The sequence below is a fragment of the Coptis chinensis genome, chromosome 2, assembly GCF_015680905.1.
Source record: "Coptis chinensis isolate HL-2020 chromosome 2, ASM1568090v1, whole genome shotgun sequence".
In the NCBI taxonomy this organism is placed as follows: Eukaryota; Viridiplantae; Streptophyta; class Magnoliopsida; order Ranunculales; family Ranunculaceae; genus Coptis; species Coptis chinensis.
In genome coordinates this window covers 36,469,301-36,474,773 of record NC_141457.1, presented here as the reverse complement: position 1 = coordinate 36,474,773, position 5,473 = coordinate 36,469,301, and the positions used below count along the sequence as shown (strand labels likewise).

General features: G+C 36.5%; 1 long non-coding RNA gene across 3 annotated transcripts; it reads right to left on the bottom strand.

The window, feature by feature from the left end:
- LOC147515908 (uncharacterized) lies at nucleotides 1-4,133 on the bottom strand. Of its 3 annotated transcripts, none has more exons than XR_015210824.1 (6): nucleotides 3,848-3,987; nucleotides 3,709-3,764; nucleotides 3,214-3,256; nucleotides 2,613-2,679; nucleotides 2,370-2,501; nucleotides 1-489 (listed from the first exon to the last, which is right to left on the bottom strand). It is a non-coding gene; the product is annotated as an uncharacterized LOC147515908 (long non-coding RNA). The 3 variants fall into 3 exon arrangements; XR_015210822.1 differs by lacking the exon at nucleotides 1-489 and adding an exon at nucleotides 1,562-1,835 and having other exon boundaries at nucleotides 3,848-4,133; XR_015210823.1 differs by lacking the exon at nucleotides 1-489 and adding an exon at nucleotides 1,562-1,831 and having other exon boundaries at nucleotides 3,848-4,099.
- Nucleotides 4,134-5,473: the final 1,340 nt, after the last annotated feature.

The window sequence follows — 5,473 nt, the reverse complement described above, 5'->3', positions numbered from 1 at the left end:
AGAACAACAATATAAGATTGAAGATTGAAATAAAAACAAGTAAAATAACAAGTTGATTGAAAAGAAATAAAACAAACAATAAAGTAAAAACTTGAATTGAAAAACTAGATAAGAAATTAAACAAACAAAATGGTTTGGATCCTAAGACTATAGATGATTTTTCTCTCCCTTACTTTTAGGTTATATACCCCTACTTTTGCCTTTTACAAATTTGTCATTCTCCATTACAAATTAGACACCTCATACTTCACTTTTGATTTTGCTTTTGCTTTTTGATTTCTTCTTGACCAATGTAGGTTTTGGAAGAATGTCATATTTTGAGATAAGAGACTCCATCTCTGGTCTTATGAGTTGAGGGATTTGACATTTGACTTTGACTTTTCAACACTTTTCCATAATAGCGTTTGGTCTTCATAATAAGCGTGATTAAGACTTCTTTTGGTGCTCAGACGCAGCTTTTATGATAAGTGGTCTGAAATACTCCTTAACCTGAAAAAGACAATAAAAGCTATGAGTTGCCTTTTCGTTAAGCGTAAAAAGGAATGTAATGCAACAATATATGGGTAATAAAATACATATTTGGGAGCATATCACCACCCCCAAATAACATCTTGTTTGTCCTCAAGTAAGGACAAGAGAAAAAACTAAGATCACAAATGAGTGATTTATTATAAGTTATACTAATCTTGTTTCGCAGAGTGCGATATGCAACAAGGCACTACAAGAAAATAGGTTATACCCCATGGTCCAAAACCGTGAGAAAATGTCTTTTCCCACAATTTTGGATCGTCGCAGGACCGTGGGTTTTTTGTGCGACGGAAATAATCTACCCACAGCCATGACCGTGGGTAAAACCTACCAATAGCGACGGTCTTTGCGGCAGCTATTGCCGTCGGTATGGCCACGACAGAAACCGTTGGATAATCCGTGGCAAAATGTCACTTTTCCCTACAGTTTTGGTTCGTGGGAAAAGGTCAGTTTTACCTACAGTTTTGGTTCGTGGAATCTGATGTTTTTGCGACGACTATAGACCGTGGCAAATTCATTTTAAAAATAAAAATAATTGATATTTCAATTCTTTGATCTTTTCACCGGCAATCCACAAATAACCACCAATCACCTAACAAAGGTCTTACACCTACAAATAACCACCAATCACCATAACCATCCTACACCTCATTAATTATCCTGAAAGATATATAAAAGAAAGCTCGCAAAGCCAAGGATTGAATTAACCAATATCTCGAAAACAAACATGCTAGGTATATAATGTTAATCATCCATTCATACAAGTTAATGCTAAACACTACGTATAATTTTTTAAACAAGCACGAACCATGAAAATCAAAGAAACAAACAAATATATAAGTTTGAAGTAGTCGGACCCAAAGCCATAGTGTCTTGAACCAAGATATATCAAGCCAAGTATAGATTATGACGCCTAAGCGACATAACTGTAGCAGACAACGGTCTCAAGGATTTTCCATCTTCTAGCCTAACATATTTACAAAGATATAAAGATTACAAGGCATATACCCCTTTACCAAATCCAAAAATTCCATGAACCAAAACAATAGGAGGCAACTCATTACTAGAATTGCTTAAAAATCGAATATAAGTTAAAGTGTGATACAATTAACATTATAAAATAGTTGAATCAATACAAAGCCTGTTTTACAATCATATACTCCTAATATAATGATAAAGCACAACAGGTGAAGCCTTTGCTGACGAGAATAAAATCATTCTACTCAAGTCTTGGGAGTGGATGCTAAGAAGGAGCTAAGTCTTCCGAGTACTTATAGTTCTGAACATTTCAGCCTTTTCAAATCTTACTTGAGCAACAAAGAAAAAAACATAAGTATCTTTCATGAAAATGCAAGACAGTACAAGAATTCACTCATAGGAGCATTTTATTTCATGTATAGAATCATCACAAGGAGAAAGATAAAGGCAAATAACAATGATAGTGAACACATGGCTTCTAATTCAGAAATCATATAAGTACATGGTTTCTATTAAAGGCTAGTTCTTATATCAAAGAGTACCTGATATAATCATATAACACATGACACAATCTGGAAACTAGTGGTTCTTAACAGAATCAAGCACCTTGATGTTATTTTGTTGCTCATGGAAGTACCACCAAATCTGATCCGGGTAATATAATAACATGTTTCAGAGGCTAACAGCCTAATGGTCATTTATAGGGAGAATTCCATTCAAGCAGGTTCTTACGTTTGAAATCTTTAAGGATCTCAATATCAATGGTTGGTCTTTGGGAATTATTAAATGAGAGGGAACCATTTTTACAATATACGCAACAGAAGCATATACATTAAATAGAGGTGAATAGGTAAGAACCATACCATTCCAGCATTACGATCAAATGGTCCAGGGAAGTTGACTGGTTGTGGAGAAAACGGAGTCAATGACCTCTGTCCATTTGGGGATTTCAACCAGTCAGACCATAGTGCACCAGATCTGAACCCATCAAAACCCTGCCTCATATCATAAAAACTTGCATTACCAGAATTTCCATGAAAGTGAGGTGAACTTGTAAAAATAAACAAAGTGAGGTGGGAATAGCCAATACATGTATTTCGACATACCTATGTTTCAATAGTCCTTCAAATCGCCACCATTTTCCTTTTCCTTTTCCCTCATCCTTTATTCGGGCTTTATGCAAGTCAAGATGTATACTTTGGATGTTAAGAAATGAATTACAAGATGGTGTGGATAATGCAAGAACATACCCGACTTAAGTTCATAAAAAGACATCAACCTTGAAAATGGAACAAAGAGAACAAGGAGTTCAAGCACCATTTTTTTAAAAAGTGGATGTGTTGAATACATTGCCACACAGGTCGATCAACACAATTCAACAAAAATACTGCTCCATTTATTTGTGGCTTGTTAAGATGATCTCAAAGTTTAAGTTTATCAACGTGTCACAAATACAGATTTTGCATATGCTATAGCAAATGTGACTGGAATACTAGAAGAAAAATAAACGTTCTCAAGAGTCAAAGCACTAAGTTAGATATGGTTTAGACTCTAGCATATCTAGATGTGGTTTCAGAGTGTTTAAAACAATCACTCATGTCTTTGTTATAGTCTACAGATGGTATTTTGGTCCTGTTTTTAAACAAAAGGGTGTGTACATTAAAGAAAAACAAAATGAAGCTAAAAAATTAAAAGTGATAATTATACCTCTGATCAAGCAACAAGGATTCAACAAAATTGCGATATAAATCTGCAAAACCAAACCAAACGTTCTCATTTAAAGACCCAAACCAAAATTGAAGAAGAAACCAAGATGATATTGGTGGGCTAAAAAGGGATGAACGGGAGAGACATTGATTGCTTTTAGTGGCTACAATGCAAATGAATATCACCTTTTTCATGATATACTAGCAATACTACACTACACCAGATCTGTTGAAAAAAGACATGATAATTTGTTTTAACGTTACATACTTACATCTAAAGAATTATTAAATGGTTTGCTCAAAACGAAGCTTGAGGAAATAATCATCTCAAACATCCCTTCCACGAGATGGCGTGGTCACTGGGAATAGGAAAAGATTTACTTGATGGAAGAAGTCTACATATCTTTATCAAAAACTTGAAAGATTCACGTTCCTAGAAGTCCAAGAAGGGCCAGAGAAAGTTTTTCAGCATACATGGCATGGAAGGAATGAGTACCTCAGACATTATAACCCATGGAATCGCTTCAACTCCGAGAGAGAAAGATCATCAGCCTACAAGGAAAACAATTATTAAATATAACACCAAAGCATTGAACAAAGCAATAGAAACCACAATGGTACAGCAAAGTATGTACCAAAACTCCAACCACGGATAGTATACTGAGCATGCTATAAAAATTATACGTTTTACATGTAGACCATACATCTCTAAAAATGTATAGCTAGCTAGCTATACATTTGGTTTCATTTATTCTAGAATCACATACAAATTTTACATTTTTATGTTTTCCTAAGTCCGTGCTTCTAGAAAACTAGATAAGCATCTTATTCTATTTTCAGTTGTGGATATAATGAACAGAGGGACTAATGCCCTTAATTTTTTACTTGGGAAAGTGGTTCCTCTTCACCTTGGTTATATTGGCGTTGTAAATCGAAGTCAAGTCAGGCAGTATGAGGTTTGCTACAGTGTGATTCGTATTGGACTTGTACTTGCAAGTTGCAATACCTTTAGCTATATGTAGATGTTGGTGTTAACTGGACAACGACCTGATGATTTGGATGATAGAAAATGACTGTACTCTTTTTGGGATAAGAGTTGTCTACGTATCAAGTTTCTTGGGGTAAATTTGAATCAAGCCTTACGTAGTTCATCTCTTTCTATTTATAGATGTTTGAGCTGATTTTCCATATTTGCTTTACGATCTGATGGTGTGGGACGAGCTGAAGTAGGACGACCTGGTATATGGACACGTGTACTGTAGTGTAGAACGGAGGGTACTTACACATCCCCTTTTATTTTTTGATTCGTTTGTTGGATAGCTGTTGCGTGGAAAAAGAACGGTTTAAAAAGTAAAGTTCGAAAGCACATGTCTGACAACTGTTCGTTTTGAATTTAGGTTTTGGGGAATGTGCGAGAACTGTTGGGCTAGATTCGTGAGCCCGAAATTACGGCGATTTGTGGGCGAGTAATGATTTAGGTTTTGGGAACACGAAACGTTTTTGTGTTCTCGAGGTTTTGGGCAGTTGAGGGGTTTTTGACTTGCTAAGGATTTCGTTTTCTCATTTCTCACTCTAGACAAAGAAAAAAAACCAGAGCGAAAGAAAAAAAGAAAAGAAAAACCTTTTTCCATCTTCGGTATCAGGTACGTCTTTTGATCTTGCAAACTTTGCTCTTTTGTTAATTTTAGAACTCGTAATGTCTGCTACCAGTGATAGCTTGAGTGGTGAAGTTGAAATTGATGAATGGAGAGAGAGAATGGTAAGTGGTGAAGAAGTTGAGGAGAGGGTTTGTAGTGGTGATGATGCTTCGTCGTCTCTACTGTCAGAGACGAGGGCTGAGGATGTGAGGAGGCCTAGGTATGAAGATTGTTATGCTTCTTTGAGGGAGGAGTTTGGCTGGGTGGAGGCCGACCTGCTGGCCATGTACGACCTAGGTGGGGAGATGAATTTGTATGGAAATAACTATGTTCCTTGGGATAGAGGAGTAGTTGTTTGCTATGGACAGTTGAAGGCTGGGATGAGGTTGCCTTTCTCCCATCTTACTGTGGAGGTGTTGAACTTTTTGGAGAAAACCCCTTGTCAGTTCGTAGGAAATAGTTGGAGGATTTACCATGTTTTGGATTTGTTGAATGACAGGGGCTATAACATTTGTTTATCAGATGTGTTGGAGCACTTTGTTGTGAGGAGGTCGGGTGCCCTGGATTTCAGTTTTTAGGTCGGTAAAGGGAAATCTCCTGTTATCGTGGGGGCGTAGGCCGTTG